Here is a 19,043-nt window from a genome sequence, read left to right as displayed (position 1 = left end):
TCATTATTACTATCCATGACCTTACTGAATGTATTCATCATGTATTCCACATAACACCACCTCTCATCAAGTGAAGCAATGGGCTAAGAATCATGGGATCATCCCAAAGCAGCTGGCCTCACACAACAGTTGAATGGTTTACTAAAGACGCATTTATGGCACTATTGAAAGACAAGAGCTTGTGAAGGAAGTTCTGTCCTATAGAATGAGGTATGTGTTCTGAAACAGTAATCTACATATAATCCCTTCACGAAAGTTGCTTCTTGTCCCTGTGACTTTGGTCTTTGTTAGTTTAGATGTCTTAATACCCAGAGGAGAAATACTTCCCCCAGGGCTAAAAATAATGAGTCCACTGAACTGTAAGTTTTTTGGCAAATCTGGGCTCCTCATCCTCTGAACTAATAGCCTAAAAAAGGACAATTGTGTTAGATGGAGTAATTGATCCTGATTGTCAAGAGAGAGAGGTTTATTGTTGCTCAGTGAGGGCAGGAAGGATTATGTCTAGAATTTAAAGGACCCTCTGGGCTACTTCTGGTGGTTTAGTTACTAAGTTGTGTCCAACTCTTGTTACCCCATGGACTGGGGCCTGTCAGGCTCTTCTGTCCATGGGATTTCCTAGGCAAGATAGTAGAGTGGGTTGTCATTTCCTTCTCCAGGGGATCTTCCCGACCCAGAGATCGAACCCTGATGTCCTGCATTGCAAGCGATCTCCACTGCAGGCAGATTCTTTACCAACTGAGCCACCAGGGCTACTTCTAGTACTGCTGTATTCAGGAGTCAAATTTAAAAGGCTATTCCAGTGGGGGCTTAAGCCCCTTTGAAATGAAGACTTGGGTCACCACACCAGATAAAGAGCCTCATCCAGCTGAGGTACTGACTGTGGGAAAAGGAACTTCATAAGTAGTAGAGAAAGATACTTATGAATGTAAAGAATCCATGAAAGGTAGAGAAGTGAGGACTATATTAGCATTTCACATTTTTACCTTTCTCTGGCAAGATATAGATATCCACCCATTTCTCTCCCTCTAACTCCCACCACACTTTGCCTAGTATCATAAAGTGTGTTGGTAACTTGATCAGTTAGTCTTTAGGTTACAGCTTTTTTCTTTTTAAGTCAATTTCTGGCTGTGCTGGCTCTTTGTTGTTACACACAGGCTTTCTCTAGTTGCAGTGAGCAGGGGTTACACTTCACTGTGGTGCAGGATCTTCTCGTTGCAGAGGCTTCTCGTTGCAAAGCATGGGCTCTAGAGCACAAGGTCAGTAGTTGTGGCACATGGGCTTCATTGCCCTGCACCATGTGGGATCTTCTCAGACCAGGGATCTAACCTCTTTCCCCTGCATTACAAGGCAAACTCTTAACCACTGGACCACCAGGAAAACCCTAGGTTACAGAGTGACAAGGCAGGATTGTAACTGAGCTAGAATGACTATCACCCAGAGCTGGATACAGGACTAATGGAATTTTGGATCTCTCCTTATAGGAAGGGTGTTTAGACTCCTAAATGGTCAAAGTGTGAATTTGTGTAGATGTGGTACGTTGGTTGTCAGCATGCATTCCAATCTTTTTCTCATACTGCCAAAGCCACAGAGTTAAATGCTGCACTTCCCAGAATCCCTTGCAGTTAACATTTTACATGCAAATTAGGGTCTATAAATTGCATCCACTTATATAAGAGCTGGGAGAAGAAAGTAAGGCGAAGGCCATCTCCCAGCTGTGTGGTTGTTGCTTCGTGTTTGTGACAACCTTGAGTAACTACAGCAGCATCCTAATGTCCAAGCACTAGCTTCATGAAGTTGGGAAGCAGCGGTGGCAGCAGCAGAGATAGCTTTCTGACCCCTGATCCTCAGGTTGCAGCCACAGTGCCATGTGTATTTGTTAACCATCCTATTTCTCGATGGAGATATTACTCACCTAACATGAAATTCACCACTTTACTTTTTTTTGCACAGCATGCGGGATCTTAGTTCCCTGACCAGGGATGGGACCCAAGGCCCCTGCAGTATAAGCACAGAGGCTTAACTGGACTGACAAGGAAGGTCTGAAATTCACCATTTTAAAGTGTGCAACTTAGATTTTAAATGTATTCAGAAAGTTGTACAACTATCAATCACTACTAATTCCCGATCATTGCCATCACCCCCCAAAGAAGCTTGCTATTAGTTAGTCCCATTTCCCCCCTCTTTCCAGGCCTAGCAACAGCTAGTCTACTTTCTCTATGGATTTGCCTGTCCTGGACATTTCATATAATTACATTATGTAGCTTTCTGTGTGTGACTCCTTTCACTTGGCACAGGTTTTCAAGGTTCCTCCATGCTGTAGCACCGATCAGTACTTCTTTTGTTTTTTTGGCTGAGTAATACTCCATTGGGTATCATAAAGGTATTGTATGGATACACTATATTTTGTTTATCCATTCATCAGTTGATGGAGATTCAGTTTGTTTCCACTTTTTGGCTATGGTACATAATGCTGCTATGAATATTGGTACACAGACATCTGTTCAACTCTGCTTTCAGTTCTTTTAGGTCTGTACCCCAGAAGTGGAGTTGCTGGATCACATGGAAATTCTATGTTTAATTTTTTGAGGAACCACCATCCTGTTCCCCCAGAGGCTATACCATTTTACCCACCAGCAATAGAGCAATTTCTCCACATCCTTGTCAGCACTTGTTATTGTCTTTTTCATTATAACCATCCTACTGGGCATGAAGTGGTACCTCACTGTGATTTTGATTTACATTTCCCTAATGACTAATAATGTTGACATCTTTTCATGTACTCCTTGGCTATTTGTATATCTTTTTTTGAAGAAATATCTATATAGGACTTTCCTGGTGGTGCAGTGGATAAGATTCCGCCTGCCAATGCAGTGGACACCGGTTCGATCCCTGATCCAGAAATATTCCACATGCCTCAGAGCAACTAACCCTGCTTGCTACAACTACTGAGCCTGTGTGCTGCAGCTACTGAAGCCCGTGCAGCCAGAGCCTGTGCTCTGCAACAAGAGAAGCCACTGAAATGAGAAGCCTGCACACCGCAACTAGAGAAAGCCTGCACAAAGCAATGAAGACCCAGCACAGCCAAAGATAAACATAGATAAATAAAAAGTTTTTTTAAAGAAATACCTACTCAAATCCTTTGCTCATTCTTAATTTGGATTTTTTTTATTTATAAAGATTTCTTTATATATTCTGGTTATGAGTACCTTGATAGATATATGCTTTGCAAATACTTTCATTCTGTGGGTTGTCTTTCTACTTGGTGTGTTCTTTAACACAAGAATTCTAGAAGTGGCCTCCTGTCTCACCAGCTTCATGATTGCACCAATGGGCAGCTCTTTGGGGTCTTTTTCTGGGACTCATGCCTGGAACCCACTCCTCCAGCCCTTCCAACTGTTTTTTTTAAACATCTGATTCTCTGTATCAAAGCCTTTTCTGCTTAAAATAGGTTTCAGTTTCCTGCAGCTGCTCTCTGGTTAATAAATCACACAACTTGAAACCATCCAGCAGAAATGTGACATGTCATTTTGTAAGAGCTGATGTACAGCCAAACTATAATAATAATACATTCCTGGAAAGTCAAAGTTGGAAACACCTTTGAAGATCGACTGGACCAAACCCTTCGTTTGTCAAACGGTGGAAGGAAATGGAGACACAATGAGGAAGACACAAAAACCTTGACACTGAGGGCCTGCACCTCCATCTGCCATCTCCCAGGGCTAGCAGACCTCAGCTAATCTTGCTTCATGAAATCAGTGGGATGTGGGTCACGTAAATCCAGTGAGGCTAGGCCTGCCAACCTTATTGCAGCTGATTGGACACGGGATCTGGGCCCAAGCCAGATGCTGCTGTGAACCACTTGGATGTGATGGTGGCCATGCACCCGTGAAAGACCGTCTGCTGTAAGAGACTTCAGTGCTAGGAGCACACCCAGAGTGTCATAATTCCTGTTCTCCAGGGACCTGTTTTGGGGCCCCTAAGGTGACTTCCCCTGATACCCCACTTCATTTGAATCTGCACCATGGGTCCCATTCCTGAAAGTCATCTGAGCACCTGAAGAAGCTCAAGAATGTACCCAACCACGGCCAATGATTTTCTAGAGACTGAAGCCTGATCAAAAAAGAGAAAAAGAAGCAAGCCACAAACACAAATCTGGAATTTCAGATAGCATGTTCTTCTCACTCTGATGTGGCTGTCCCACACGCAGACATGAGGAACAGGGCTTCATGAGTGGAGTGTGACAAGGAGAGAAGACTATGGGTGCTCTGTGGCTGAACTGTCATCAGAAGGATACAGCAAGGGTGGGATAACCACCCCTCCTCTTACTTTTTTTGGGAGGCTGTGTCACACATTTTGTGGGATCTTAGTTCCCCGACCAGAGAATGAACCTGGGCACCCAGGATTGGAAATTCAGAGTCCTAACCCCGGGACTACCAGGGAATTTCTCCTCCTCTTACTTTTGAGCATCTGCCTTTGTGAGTGGCTTGGGACACAGCTCCAGCTCTGGGTACTGCCTTGTCATTCCTTAGGCACCGGCCTTTGAGGAAATTCACTCTATGTGGATGACTGCTCTGTTCAGGCTCCGGAGATACCCAGGCCCTGGAGATGGGAAATCACTATGAAAAAAAACCAGCCCTTAAAACTATAGCCAGGAATGAAAGGGCAACTAGCCTCCTCTTCTCATAAAACCTAACCAGTGAGTGCAGGAAAGAAACAACCAGGAAAGAGAGGAGGAGAACCAGGAGTGAGGAAAATGATGAAAATCACGTGGGGTGAGGATTTCAGGAAGGAGAGCAGGGCTGTTTGGGAGACAGGTCAGGCTGGCTGAGGACTGGATTTGTCATGGGGGAAGTAATTGGTAACTTTGGAAAGAGCAACTTAAGAAGATGGCAGCAAGAGAAAACTGATTGCAGTTAGTTGCGCTGTGAGTGAAAGGGGGTGTGGAGATGGTAAACAATTATTTCCTAAGAAGGGGAGAATTTTCATTTTTAAGTAGGTCATATGGGAGAAATGGAGACAGTGACAATATCAGAGAGAAGATGACTTCCGCTGTGGCCCAGTGGTTAGAATCCACCTGCCAGGGCAGGGGACGTGGGTTTGATCCCTGATCCAGGAAGATGCCACATGCTGCAGGGGATCAAACCCATGCGCCACAACTACTGAGCCCATGTGCTCTAGAGGCTGGGAGCCCCAACTAGTGGGTCCACACACCACAACTACTGAAGCCCAGATGCCTAGAGTCTGTTCTCTGCAATAAGAAAAGCCCCCACACTGCAATGAAGAGTAGCCCCTGCTCACCACAACTAGAGAAAGCCCGAGCAGCAACGAAGACCCAGCGCAGCCATAAAATAAATACATAAAAAGAGAGAGGAAGCTATGTGGTGATGCTCTGTCTTTAGGAAGATAGAAGAATGGGACCAGGGCCACAGGCAGAGGGGTTGTCCATGGATAAGAGAAGGAGCCCCTCTGCTCTCAGCTTGGAGGAAAGTGGAGACCACCATGGGATTTAGTTTCCTTCCCCCAAAGGGATCATCTTCACCATGAGAAGATATGAGATGCCCACCACTGAATAGATGGCTGATAAATATCAAGCTTTTCCTCCTTTCCCTGGCTTTGCAGTTTCAGTCCTCTGAGGCCACATGTGATGTCACTCTGGGATGTTACTAAGGCTAAGGAACACAGCTCTAGCTGGAGAAGTTAAAGGCAATCAATACCAAGCTTTTCTGGAATTCCAGGGGAATAGAGGATGCTTGCTGCTGAGGTTCCAAAGCTGGGAAATTGTAAGCATAGATCTTCCACTACATGGACAGGGACTGCCTGATCTTGCCACCAGCACAGAGGAAGGCAGAGCTGAGAAATGGAGTGAGGACAAGAGACAGAGGCACCTTTGAACATACCAGATGACACTGGGGTTTTTGTTGTTGTTTGACTGTGCTGTGCAGCTTGCAGGATTTCAGTTCCCCAACCAGGGATTGAACCTAGGCTGTAGTAGTGAAAACTAAATCCTAACCACTAGACCAGCAGAGAACTCCCTAAATGACATCGTTTTAATGCCAGGATCTAACCATGCTTAAGGCCTCCTGTAATCCAACAAATTCCTTCCTCCTACCCAAAGCCTGTTTCTGTCAAGATTCTGTCACCTGCAAGTGAAGTTCTGACTATTATAAGAAGTGGGGTGTTGCTAGTGATGTCCCTGACACGCAGAATTGACCGAGCTGAGGTGGGGTACAGATGGGATTTTCCAACTGTTGGGAATAACCTGGGATTTTCCATTCCCAGGAGGCTAGGAGGTAAGTATTCCATGTAATTCAGCTAAAAGGCCAGGGGCTCCTGAATCTCAGACCATGTGTTTAACATAGGCGGGAGTCCTGGGGACTTGGTAAAGAGATGTCAGGAGGTTGTGTGTGTTGGCTATTTTCCCAAGCCTTGGGTTCAGAGCCAAAGAGATAAATTCTGCAGAAAGAATAATCAAGAATAAAAGCTAACATTTCTGAAGCATTCATCATGTGCCAGGCTCTAAGTGCTTCACACACATTAACTCACTTAATCTTCATAAGAACACAAAGAAATGGGTACCATTGTTATTTCCCATTTTACATTTGAGGAACTGAGGTGCAAAAGAATTTGCCCAAGATCATAAAGCTAGACAGGGCTAGGGCTCTGCCTTGAATCCAGGCAGCCTGACCTCTGAGCTTAAGTGCCTACAGCTTTGCTGAGAAAGACAGCCTGTAGCCAGCAATCCAAGCTGATGCAGAGTCTGATGATCACATGCTTTGCAAGACTGAAAAAGCTCGTCTATTCATGTCAAAGCTAAAGTGAGTGGGAATAAAGACAGGGAGGCAGGAAATACAACTCCTCCCAAGCCCTTCCTACCTGCCTACTAAAAAGACAGTCACCCTATGTAAAGAGCCTTCCATTGGGATGCAGCCTAGCGGTAGGGGAAACCAGCTGTGCCAAACCCCCACACCGGGTGTTCACAATGGCTCCAAGGCAGAGGTGAAGCTGAAGTCTCTGAGCTGAGGACTGGGAGGTCCTATTGCTAAGAGCCTGTATACCAAGATCAAAGTCTAGATTCAGGGGCCATAATTTATCATTCTTTTTAAAAAATTATTTATTTGGCTGTTTGCTGGGTCTTAGTGCCATGCAGAATCTTAGTTGTGGCATGCAAACTCTTAGTTATGGCATGTGGGATCTAGTTGCCTGACCAGAGATCGAACCCCAGCCCCCTGCATTGGGAAGGCATTGTGTTAGCCACTGGACTACCAGAAAAGTCCCTCATCATTCTTCTGACTTGGTTATTAACCCATGGAATTATCCAAATATGAATAGCCAGAAAACTTATACATCTTTTAAAGGAGTGGTTCTGTGAGAGAAACCCAGTCTTGGTATAACCGAAAGTGGGGTTTAATTGCTCACTGCTCAAAAGCCAATAAAGACATAAGGCTGGTGGAAAGGAAAGTTTACTTTATTTCAGATGCCCACAATGGAGGGAGGGGGAGGGCAGACACCGGTCCAAAGGCAGAATCCACCTCACTGACAATCAGTGGGCAAAAGCTTTTATAGATGGAGGGAGGGGCTACATGTAGAAACAGTACAGTCGCTCTGACAGTCCTCTTGAAATTGGTCACGTGGCGGTCTGACCAGCGTCATTGTGATTGTTTTAAGTACAGCTAATCTTCAGTTCCAGGCTGTCTTTTGTTTCCATTTTCTTAACGCCAAGTCTCAGTGTGGCGGCAGCTTTATGTGATGGCTGCAGTCTGGGCATCATGTAGTTAACTTCTTCCACCTGTGGGAGTCTCAGTAGCTACACTCAGTTCATAGAATATGGCTCAAAATTTTATCTACAGTCCTGGAGAAGGAATAAAGGTCCTTGACTTTGCTTGATGACTAAACTGTTATTATCTGGTCTCCTTTGATGCTTTTCTTTTGTTTCATTTTCTCACTTCTCTGATTAAACTTACTCTTTTTCTAAAAAATTTAGATCATATATAGTTTTATTTTTGTGTCCGACTCTTTGCGACCCCATGGAGTGTGGCCTGCCAGGCTCCTCCATCCATGGGGATTCTCCAGGCAAGAATACTGGAGTGGGTTGCCATGCCCTCTTCCAGGGGATCTTCCCAACCCAGGGATCCAATCCAGGTCTCCCGCATTGCAGGCGGATTCTTTCCCGACTTAGCCACCAGGGAAGCCCAGTTTGTACTTACTTATTTTAATTCATTGGTTTTATTTGATTATGTTTATTAATTTTTCTGTAGTTATATTAAGCTCATTCTTGGGCCGAAGATTTTCTACAGACAAAAGGCAGATGGAGGACGTGGGGGGAAGGAACATAGTGTCCGGCTACATTTCATTGTCAGTGGAATCCTGTAATTGATCAATCCCTGAAGCAGTATCTCTGCTCCAAACAATACCAGAAATCCTCAAAATCCTCGTGAGATGTGTCCACAGTTATGTTAGCTACAGAGATCTTTCAGCATGGCAGAGCACCCAGACTGCCTCATTCTACCAAGGCAGGGGGTTCTGGCTGCTCTTAATCTGCAGGTTGCCACACCCAATACACACCACAGACCAGTAGGTGTCGTTGCCCCTCCTCCTGTTCAAAATGAGGTTGCTTATTTATAATGACTTCGTGTCCCCTTCATCAGTGTACCAAGGTGTCCAGACTGATCAGATTTATTGCTTATCTATAGCAGTGTTTCATAGCTTTTTGGTCTCAGGATCCCTATACGCTCTGAAAAATTGAAGACCTGAAAGAGATTTCTGTTGATGTGGGTTACATTATTGATATTTGTGATGTTAGAAATTAAGAATTTTTTAAAATTATTTATCTGAAAGTAGTAAAACTATGTACCTGAAAATAATAAACCCCTCAATGTTAACATAAATAATACCCTTTTCGATGAAAAGTAATTACATTTTGCAAATCAAAAAGATGAGTGAAATGAATGACATTGTTTGACATTTTTGCAAATCTCTTTAATGTCTGACATAATAAAAGGCAGTTAGAATTCCCATATCTGCTTCTTTATTCAATATATTGAGCTGTGTTATTTTGGTTGAAGTAAATAAGAAATATTCAGCCTCGCTTGCTTGTCTGTTCATTTGTTGGAGGCTATCTGAGCTTCCCAGGTAGCTCAGTGGTAAAGAATATGCCTGCCAATGCAGGAGATACAGGAGATGTGGGTTCAACTCCTGGGTCAGGAAGATTCCCTTGAGTAAAAAAATGGCAACCCACTCCAGTATTCTTGCCTGGAAAATTACATGGACAGAGGAGCCTGGTGGGTTACAGTCCATGGGATTGCAAAGAGTTGGACACGACCAAGCAACTGAGCACATTTGGGTTTTCAGTTTGGGGTTTTATAAATAAAGCTGCTATGAACATTAAAAAATGAAATAAAATTCAGCCTCACACAGGTATATAACTGGAAAAAGGAGGAGTATATTAAAAGGATATTCAGATAATTGTGGATATTCTTCCTTGATTCTATACCTAAACTCGACAAATGACAGTTTTGTAAAACTTAGTTTTCATGTGGAATCTGAAACCATTATTGGTCAACTTTTCATTACATTGAAGTACATTGGTCTGGGACTTCCCTAGTGGCCTGGTGGTTAAGAATTCTCCAGCCAATGCAGGGGACACTGTTTCGATCCCTGGTCTGGGAAGATCCCTAATGCCAGGGAACAGCTAAGCCCGTGCCCCACAACTACTGAAGTTTGTGCACTCTAGGGCCCGTGTTCCACAACTTGAGATGTCACGGCAACAAGAAGTCCATGCACCACACCCAAAGAGCAGTAGCCCCCCAGTTCACAACTAGAGAAAGCCCTCCCTCCACAAAGAAGACCCAGCACAACCAAAAAATTTTAAATAAATTTGAAAATGGGCAAAAAACCCCACATTGGTCTGTCTTGCACTTTGAATTCATCCTTTACTTGTGCATGATTTTGTACCATCACATGTCAGTCACTTGCAAAGTACTGGTTCACTAAGTTACACAGACCTTCCAAATGTTGACATATTTTGTTTTACAACATAAAATATCATACACATTAGTGTCACCACTGAAAGTCTTTAAGTATTGGGAAGCTGCTAAGCTCACAGCAGTGGATACAAATTTTCCAAAAATCTAATTTTCACTCAAAAGCTCAAATTTCTTCTTTGACAGCAAATATTGTCAATTTTTTCCCCTTGAATTGACAGCTCTCTTCCTTCATTTTAGAGAAAATGTCTGCAAAAAAAACTACATTTGCATAACCATAGTATGTCTTTCAATCCTTCTCTCAAGTAGAAATGGTGCTCATGAAAAAAAGCAGCTAGTTCAGCTTGCAACTCAAACAATTGCACAAGTGCTTTTCCTGGAGGCAACCATGGTACTTAGGCAGACAGCAGAATTCTTCCCATTCTGTCAAAATATTTGAAAGAAATATACTCAAGGGTGGAGAGTTAATAAAGTTAATAATTTTTACTGCTTCATCAAGTCATTCTTAAGTGAATCTGGTATATTTACTTCTGTTGCTGTGCGTGCATGCCAGTTCGGGATACAATGACTACAAGGGTGGCCTAAAGTCCTGCCTTGTTTAGTGCTAAGGGGCCAGTTATTTTTGACCTGCCATTGGTTTTCCACCATCAAAACCACAAAACAACATCTTAGAATTATTATGAAAATAGTTTTGACTTCACAGACCCCATAATAAGGTCCTGAGGATCTTCAGAGGTTTTCAGGCCATGCTTGGAGAACCACAATCTTAACGCTTTATTCATCAGTTAACATATATGTATCATGACAGCATATTAAAAACAGAGACATCACTTTGCCAACAAAGGTCCATCTAGTCAAAGCTATGGGTTTTCCAGAAGTCATGTACGGACTATGGTGCTGAAGAAGACTCTAGAGAGTCCCTTGGACTGCATGGAGATCCAACCAGTCAATCCTAAAGGAAATCGACCCTGAATACTCATCAGAAGTACTGACACTTGATGCTGAAGCTCCAATATGTTGGCCACATGATGTGAAGAGCCCACTCATTGGAAAAGACCCTGATGCTGGGAAAGATTGAGGGCAGGAAGAAAAGAGGGTGACAGAGGATAAGATGGTTGGATGGCATCACTGACTCAATGGAAATGAGTTTGAGCAAACTCAGGGAGATACTGAAGGATGGGAAAGCCTGGTGTGCTGCAGTCCACGGGGTTGCAAAGAGTCAGACATGACTGAGGACTGAAAAACAACAAATCACGCACCTCCATTTCCTTGACGCCAATCCAGGTCTTGAGTTCTTTGTCGTTGCTTGTTTGCTTGTTTTGATTATTGGCTACGCTGGGTCTTCGTTGTTAAGCGCAAACTTTCTCTAGTTGCAGCAAATGGGACCACTCTTCATTGCCGTGTGTGGGCCTCTCATTGCAGTGGTTTCTTTCTTTTGTTGCGGAGCACAGGCTCCAGGGCGGATGGACCTTAGTAGTTGGGCATTCTGACTTAGTTGCGCTACAGCGCATGGGATCTTCCTGGACTAGGGATTGAACCAGTGTTCCCTGCATTGGAAAGGAGGATTCCTTTCTTTTTTAAAATTTATTTTAAATTGAGAGGAAATTGCCTTACAATGTTGTGTTGGTTTCTGCCATACACCAATGCAAATTTGCCATAATTATATATATATATATATCACCTGCCTCTTGAGCCTCCCACCCCTCTAGGTAATCACAGAAAACCAGGCTGGGCTCCCTGGGTTATGCAGCAACTTGTTACCAGCTATCTATTTTACACATGATAGTGTATTTATGTCAATGCTACTTTCTCCATTCGCCCCACTCTCTCCTTTCCCCACTGTGGACAGGAGGATTCTTATCCACTGTACCACCAGGGAAGTCCCCAGGCCCTGAATTTTGGGTGGTGAGTTTTATATGAGATACTCAAGGCCTCTGGTCTCATATGTCCACATTCTCATAGAAAGAGTAGAATAAATCAATAAATGAATAAGGTTATTTCACCTAGAGAAAAGTGCCTTGGAGAAAGTAAAACTCTGTAGTCCTTAAGTTTTATATAGTGATATATATCAATTATTTCCCATTAAAATTAAAGGAAAAAAGAAAAGAAAACTGGATAGTTTAACAGAAAGAGACTTGGGGTAATTTACCTTCATGGTTAAATATGGTATCCACAAATCTCCTTGCTTGTTTAAATTTAAATTTTTAAATTAAGTAAATGAAATAATTCAATTTCTCAGTCACAACAGCCACATTTTAAGTGTTTGATAACCATGTGTGGTTAGTGGCCACCACAGTGGAGTGGATTGCCATTTTCTCTTCCAGGGAATCTTTTTGACCCAAGGATTCTTTACTGCTGAGCCACCAGGGAAATGCAGTGGCCACCATATTGGACAGTACAGATATGGAGCCTTTCCATGATGGCAAAAGGTTCTACTAGACAGCATTGATTTAGACAGTGAGACAGAGAAAACCTCCCTGAAGATTTGAGGACAGAGTAATAGCAAAGATCCTGAGACAATCTACTTTGACACCCTGAAAGAAAAAAAGAGAGGGAATTACTTCTCTTGCAGTCCAGTGGTTAAGACTTGGTGATTCCAATGCAAGGTGCAGAGGTTTGATCCCTAGTTGGGGAACTAAGATCCATGTGCCACAAGGTGTAGCCATGTGACTTCAGACTGTGACTTCAGACAGCGACTGCAGCCATGAAATGAAAAGATGCTTCTCCTTGGAAAGAAAGCTATACAAACCTAGACAGCATATCAAAAAGCAGAGAAATCACTTGGCCAGCAAAGGTCCGTATAGACAATGCTATGGTTTTTCCAATAGTCATGTAAGGATGTGAGGGTTGGGCCACAAAGAAGGCTGAGTGCCAAAGAATTGATGTTTTCAACCTGTGGTGCTGGAGAAGACTCTTGAGAGTGCCTTGGACTGCAAGGACATCAAACCAGTTAATCCTACAGGAAATCAACTCTGAATATTCCCTGGAAAGACTGATGCTGAAGCTGAAGCTCCAATACTCTGACCACCTGATGTGAAGAGCCAACTCACAGGAAAAGATCCTAATGCTAGAAAAGATTAAAGGTGAAAGAAGGGGGCATAGAATGAGATGGATAGATAGCATCACCAACTCAATGGATGTGAATTTGAACAAACTCTTGAAGATAATAGAGGTCAGAGGAACTTGGCATACTGCAGTCCATGGGGTCACAAAGAGTCAGACATGACTTAGCAACTGAACAACAACAACAACAAAGCTGGAAAGATAGGAGAAGAGTGTCAGAGTGCTGAAACATAAGGTCTTAGAGTTAATATGGTAATTGAAAATGACGAGGTCAAGGGTTTGACCTTAGAATTGGGAATTGAAAACCAGACTTAGAGGTCCGAATCCAGGAGACAGAAATCAACTAAAAGACCAGGGCTTCACTGGTGGCTCAGTGGTAAAGAATCTGCCTGCAAATTCAGGAGACATGGGTTTGATCCTTGGTCAGGGAGGATCATGCCATGGGGCAACTGAGCCCCTGTGCAAAAACTGTCAAGCCTGTGCCCCAGAGCCAGTGAGCCACAATTACTGAAGCCAGCACCCACTACAGCCCAAACTCCGAAACAAGAAAAGCCACCACAATAAGAAGCCAGTGCACTGCTTCCACCCACTATAACTAGAGAAATGTCCTTGCAACAGTGAAAACCCAGCACAGCCAAAAATTAATAAACAGACAAAGTGAAAGTGAAGTCACTTAGTCATGTCTGACTCTATGACCTATGGACTGTACCAGGCTTCTCTGTCCATGGGATTTTCCAGGCAAGAGTACTGGAGTGGTTTGCCATTTCCTTCTGCAGGGGATCTTCCCAACCCAGGGGGATTGAACCCAGGTCTCCCACATTGCAGGCAGATGCTTTACCCTCTGAGCCACCAGGGAAGCCACCAATAAATAAATAAACCCATACATAAATGAAAGAGACAAAGAATAAACAGCTACAGCAGTAGGAGGAAAATCTGAAGGGTGCAGAGTCACAGAACCAAGGGAAGCATGTTTTAAGCAAGATGCAACAATGACCTTGGTTGACTATTACTGAGACATCTAAGATGAGAACAGAAAACTGACTGCTGGATTTGGCAACATGAAAAACATGCATGTCTGTGGCAGGAGCAGCTTCAGTAGAGTGGTGAGGTTAGAAGCCCACAGAGAGTGAATGGGTTGAAGAGTGATGAGATTTGAAAACATAGGAAGGGAGTGGAAAAAATGAGTGGTAACTGGAGGGCAGATAGAGTTCAGGAAGGTTTTTCTTTTGTTTTAAGTGGGAGATACACAGCAGTTTGGGCATTGATTGGAGTGATCCATTGATAAGGAGAGAGTTCAGTCTTGGAAAGGAGCAAAAGTGGTCTTCCCTAATGGTCCAGCAGTGAAGAGCCCACCTGCCAAAGCAGGGGACCTGGGTTCGATCCCTGGTCTGGGAAGATTCCACATGCCAAGGGGCAACTAAGCGCATGAGCCCCAGCTACTGAAGCCCACCCGCCCTAGAGCCTGTACTCCATAGCAAGAGAAGCCACTGCAATGAGGGGCCCATGCAAGGCCTCTGCAACTAGAGAAAGCTCAAGTGTAGCAACAAAGAATCAGCTCATCCAAAAATAAAATAAATAAATAAAATATTTTTTTTTAAAAAAGGCGCAAGAAGACTTCATTTATGATAATGGGGAAGAAGGCAGAGAGTGTGGGTTCCTATTCTGGATGTAGTGCTATAATTATGAGAAAAGCTGCTCTGAACATTCAAGTACAATTTTTTGTGTGTGAATATATGTCTTTATGTCTCTTGAGTACATACGTAGGTTTTTCAAAATACCTGGACCATTTTACATTCCCACCAGCAGTACCTGAAGGTTCCACTGTCTCCACGCCCTCAATTATCTTATTATAGAGATTTTATCTGAATTCTCCTACTGACCAATGATGATGAGTATCTTCATGTGCTTACTGGCCATCTGTATACCTTCTATTTGGGCTTCTCAGGTGGCTCAGTGGTAAAGAATCTGCCTGCAAATGCAGGATACACAGGTTCAATCCCTGGGTCAGGAACATTCCCTGGAGGAGGAAATGGCAACCCACTCCTATATTCTTGCCTGGAGAATCCCATGGACAGAGGAGCCTGGCGGGCTATAGTCCATGGGGTCACAAAAAGTCAGACATGAATAAGTACACACACATGCAAACCTTCTTTGGAGAAATGTCTCTTTGAATTCCTTGCCTACTTTTCAGTTGCCAGTTTTTACTGTTGAGTTGTAATAATTCTTTTTTGTATGCTGGATGCAAGACCCTTATCAGTTATATGCTTTGCAAATAATTCCTATCAGTCAGTGGGTTGGCTTTCCACTTTCTTGATAAAGTCCTTTGAAGTACAGAGGTTTTAAATTTTGATGAAGTCAAACTTATCTTTTCTTTGTACTTTTGGTGTCATATCTAAGAAACCATTCTTAATCCAAGGTCATAAAGACTTATGCCTATGTTTTCTTCTAAGAATTTTATTGTTTTAGCACTGATCTTTAGGTCTTTGATCCATTTTGAGTTAACTTTTGCATGTGGTACAAGGTAGGAGTTCATTTGTACATGGATACACAGTTGTCCCAGCTTTATTTGTTGAAAACACATTTTTGTCTACCTTGAATCATCTTGGTACCCTTGTCAAAAATTAGCCAGCCATGTGTATTTTTATTCCTGTTTTATTTTTAGCGTCTTTATTTTTGGTCTCTCAATTCTATTTGGTTGAATTATTGTGTCTTATGCCAGCACTACATTGTGTTGATTACTCTAGCTTTATATAATAGTAAAATTTGAAACTGAAATATGTGATTCCTCCAATTTGTTTCTTTTTCAAGATATTTTGGCTTATTCTAGATTTCTGCATTTCCATATGAATTTTAGGATCAGCTTGTCAATTTCTGCAAAAAAAAAGAAAAAGCGGCAACTTTGATTTTGAGAGAGATTGAAATGAATCTGTAGATCAGTTTGGAGAGAATTGCTATCCTAATAATATTAAGGCTTACAATCCATGAACGCGGAAGTTTTTCCATTTATTTGTCTTAATTAATTTCTTTTATGTTACTGATTTTAAGCAGAAGAGTGACATGATCAGGCTTCCCTGGTAGCTCAGTGGTAAAGAATCTGCCTTCCAATGCAGGAGACACAGGTTCGATCCCTGGTCAGGGAGATCCCACGTGTGGAGCGGCAACTAAGCCCATGTGCCACCACTACTGAGCCAGTGCTCTAGAGCCTGGGGGCTGCAACCACTGAACCCACATGCTGCAACCGTTGAAGCCTGTGCAAGCTAGAGCCCATGCTTCCAAACAAGAGAAGCCACTGCAATGAGAAGCCGGCACACCACAACTGGAGAGTAGCCCCCCGCTAGACACAATTATTGAAAAAAAGCCCAAACAGCAACAAAGACCCAGCACAGCCAAAAATAAAATAAATAAGTAAAACCTACCAAGAAAAAAAAACAGACTGGATCTTTCCAAATCCTAAAAAAGAAGAGTGATGTGATCTGATTTATACTTCAGGAAGATTACTCAGTAGTATGAAAAACCAGCTGGGGGGGAAGAAATGCTGCTTGAACAAGGACAGTAGTAGCAGAGACGAGGAGAAAGCACTAGTTACAGAAATATCTATGATGTAAATCGGCAGGACTTGACAATTGACTTACATAGAAAGAGAGGAAAGCGTAGAGAAAGACTCCCGGGTTTTTGGCTTGCGTCCATTGTGATGCCACCTACGGAAATGGAAAACACAAGAAGCAGTTTCGGGGGAAAGCTGGTACATGTTCAGCATGAGATGACTGGACACCCAGGTGGAGAGGTATAATCACTGGGTATTTAAGTCTGATCCTCAAGGAAGCTCTCTGGTCTGGGAGAATCATCAAATGAAAGGGGAGCCATGAGACTACATGAAATAACCAATGGGACCCATAAAGGAAGTAGAAAGGATACAAAAGAATACCAGTATTTAAGAGTTGAGCTGATGACAAAAAGTCCAAAATAGAGACTGAGAAGGAATTCCAGAGGTAGGAAGAAATCCAGGGAGGAGGCGCGTAACAAGAGTATGGAGAGAGCGACTGATAACAGTAAGTTAGGGACTGAACTGTTTCACTGGATTCAGTGTGGTCAGCAGTCACTGGTGACCTAGATGAGGCCTCTTCCAGTGGTGGGCTGAATTGCACTGCTGTGGATTGAGGAGGAGACGGGAGTTGAGAAGATGGAAACAGCATGTAAATATAATTCACTCCAGAAGTTTGGAGAGGAAGGGAGAGAAAGTTAAAAAGCAGTAACTAGAAATGTAAAGGGAGCCAAAGGAACATGTGTTTTTTTTAGGATAGAAGAGACTTGGGTATGTTTATTGGCTGATGGGAAAGACTTGGCAGAAATGAAGAGGATGAGAGATGAAGTGTGGTCCATGTGGAGCTGGAGGAGTGACTGAGAGAAGGAATAAGGCGAGTGGATTCAGAACAGTGCTTTTCAAATTTTAACATGCATCCGAATCATAAATCTTAATTCTCCCCTCTTCTCTCCGTCTTCACAGCCACCATCCTGGTCCCAGTCCAAGTCTCCTATACTTCTCATTTCTCACCTGGACAGCTGAGCTGGCCGTTAGATGCTCAACCTTGTGATGTAAGTTTGGTGCGAAGAGGTCAGGAGGTGGTTAACTGAACAGAAGAAAATAGAATGGGCCAGTGGCCTCTGGAAGGTCAGAGTACGAGGCCATGGGAGTCAAAAGACATAAGATGCAAGACAGGCTTTTGTGGGATGCTCGAGGCTGGGATTTCAAAAGGGACCATTCAAAACCTGAACCTGGAGAGAATAACTGGGGTCATGATGAAGGTCAAGGGAGGGTATTAGAGGGTCCTTCACATGGATGAGCAGGACATGAGGAATGATTGCCAGACTTAGATCCGGAAACCCAAGTCCTTGATAGACAGAAGTGGGTGACACGGAGGGCAACAGACCAAGGCGATGAGAGGGGAGGCAGAGTAGAACCAGGTGGCAGAAGTCACAGAGAAGGAGAAAATTACATAGGCGCTCAGGAGAAAACCCTCCAAAATGTGAGCCATGGTTATCTGTGGGGGCAGAGAGGGTTATGAGTAGCTCCACTTTTTTCTTTATATTTCCCCATTTTTCCTCTAAGTTTTCTACAAATAAGCTTTTTAAAAAATCTCCAGTGGTTAAGACTCCGCACGTCCAGTGCAGGGAGGGCGGGGGCAGGGGGTGATGTTTGATCCCTGACTGAGGAATTAAGATCCCACGTGAACTCGGGATGGTCTAAAAATAAATGAATATGTAAACAAGATAAACAGAAAGGTAAAAGCTAGAAAAACTACACAGAATAACAAATCCCTCATTCACACCATGTAGACTTGGTCATTGTAAACATGCCTAAGTCCCCTTCAACCACCTCCTTCTCTCAGACAAGCTTGATCACTTGGCTTTTTGTTTTATGTGTGTGTGTTTATACACACACACAAAACTGAATATGGTAGGGTGTGTGTGTGATCGTTCTACTTACAGGCAGGAACTGTTCTAATAATCAGGGAGGAAACGCCTTGCTAAAATGAAGAGGACTCACTCAAGGACTGGAAGCCTGAACCCCTTCCCAGCTGAGCAGCCCTATGGGAAGGACCCAGAGTCCAATTTGAGTGTACTGGGCCACACCTGGTTGTTAAATGTTCTAGGAAGAGAGAGAATTTCTATTTGTATTTCTCTGGCTAGGTTTCAACCCACTCTCATATCTCTCAAGTCATTTTACCCCTCAGAAATCTGAGAAGGTTATCACTATCTTCATTTGACAGATGGGGAAACTGAGGCTTGGAGAAGAACAGTGAGCTCCCAGAGTGTCATAGTGAGTTGGTGGAGCACAGGGGGCTAGTGCTCTAGTCTAGGCTTCTTCCCAGAACCCCAGAAACCTAGGCCAGTGTGCAGAAGGGTGGGGCACAGGCAAGGGACACTGGACAACTCAGATGAATGAACTTTGGCCGCTTGGCAATAAGGAAGAGAAGTGGTTATAACTTCAGGCGGCTAAGG

Source organism: Odocoileus virginianus, chromosome 30 (genome assembly GCF_023699985.2).
Source record: "Odocoileus virginianus isolate 20LAN1187 ecotype Illinois chromosome 30, Ovbor_1.2, whole genome shotgun sequence".
Taxonomy (NCBI): Eukaryota; Metazoa; Chordata; class Mammalia; order Artiodactyla; family Cervidae; genus Odocoileus; species Odocoileus virginianus.
The sequence above is the reverse complement of the archived record's forward strand: the minus strand, read 5'-3'. Positions refer to the sequence as shown.